Source organism: Cynara cardunculus (assembly GCF_001531365.2).
Source record: "Cynara cardunculus var. scolymus isolate 2C chromosome LG 5, CcrdV1, whole genome shotgun sequence".
NCBI lineage: Eukaryota > Viridiplantae > Streptophyta > Magnoliopsida > Asterales > Asteraceae > Cynara > Cynara cardunculus.
The window spans coordinates 1,836,724-1,838,553 of record NC_037532.1 but is presented as its reverse complement, the minus strand read 5'-3'; positions in this window follow the sequence as shown (position 1 = coordinate 1,838,553).

The window sequence follows — 1,830 nt, the reverse complement described above, 5'->3', positions numbered from 1 at the left end:
CTATGTGCTTTTGGAYATGTTGTATCACATGTGAACTTACTCCAACAATCACATGTGAATTTACTTMTATAATCATATGTGATCTTAATTAATACTTTTGGCCTTCTCATAAATTGACCATCTTCTCGTTTAATTAACCTCCCCAGCTGATGTGATGATGTATTTTACCAAATTGACGATCGATTAAGTTGGATAAACACAACTATAACATATAACCATTTGATCAATGGTTATGTAACAGGGTCGAAATTAATTATGAAGAACCGATCAATCCGACATTACCTATTGATAATCACTTGAATCAGGTCCTATACATTTCCTTCATTTGCATATGACATCAACACTAGCTACCATGAAGTCTCTTCGTCAACGACTTGTTATAAGCACTGACCGTGTTGAACTTTATGACGTGTTTCGTGCTTATTTAGTCTCCACCACGTCGTGGTTACCAAGTCATTTCGGGACATCAGCGTACACCATTCTCGTGCTTTTATCGTTAAGACAAATTAAAACCAAATGTGCTCATAATTTCTCATAAAAAAAGGTGTTTTATCTGATTTGTAAGCAAACGTTAAAATAGATTAAATTTTATGACATTAAAATACCATTACAACACAATCATTGAAAAGTAAAAGAAAAGGCTTACAAGACACACTTTTTACTTGCAGCTGAAAAGTTTGAAAATGGTGGTCGAATCCGTAGCTATTTTTATGTATATTCTTTGGCTTCTAGAAGTTGTAACGGTTAATTTATAGGTTACGGAGCGTAGTTTGTAATTTATGATAATCGTAAGATYTAACGTAAGAATTCATTTGAGATAATTAAAGATATTTTTAAACTAGTAATAAGGRTAAATTAGTAATTTTMTTTTTTTGATGATAACCGAGCTAGCAAATTAAAATTTGGTAACATTCTATTCCATTAATCCATTCGTCCAATTTCTATATTTGTATCAATTTTTTTTCCCTCATATCTTATTGATTTAGTCAACCTTAATACCTATYAACATTGGGTATCACAGTGTGTATSACAAYGTGTATCTCAGGRTATCACATCATGTATAGAGTAGGTATCAATGAGTATATAAAGATGATAGTCATAATTAATGTATCACAACTTGTATACAACATATATCATAATGTAATGTTCAGGCCAGAGGAGAGAGGAGAGAGAAGATGCGAGAGATAAGACTTGTAAAATATCCAAAATATGCTTGAAAATTAATTTTAAATCAAAATTATCAAAAATATAAATTTTCTAATTTATAATTTGATTTGTGGTTTAGATTAGATCTCATGATCATCACAAATTACCAAGTTTTCCCATAAATGACCCAATACACATACACATACACACACACACACACACACATATATATATATATGACAATGATCAAATGAGAACCATACACTAAAAGATTATAAACTCACAAGAACCGATACAAAAATACTTCTTTACGTTATTTTTTCCATCAAATTCTATAATTTAAACTACTCTTTCATATATGTTTGTGTTCGTATAATGAAAAAAATCCATGTGAAAACTTTTTTTTATCCACATAATTAAATAAAATTCAAATGATATGTAATATTAATATTGTCTTAAATCCTACCGTTTGATGAAAAAAAAAATCATATAAAAAAATATTTTTTAATTTTTTTATAAGTTTATAATATTTTTTTAATTCTCGTTTAATTAATTTGCCTCTGTATATTTATAAGGGAAACACGTGCAGTAAGAAGGCGTATCAGTTTTTTATACCTAATATATAATAATATTTAACCATTTAAAATGATTATTTGTGTTTTTGGGCCCAGCCCCATACAGAAA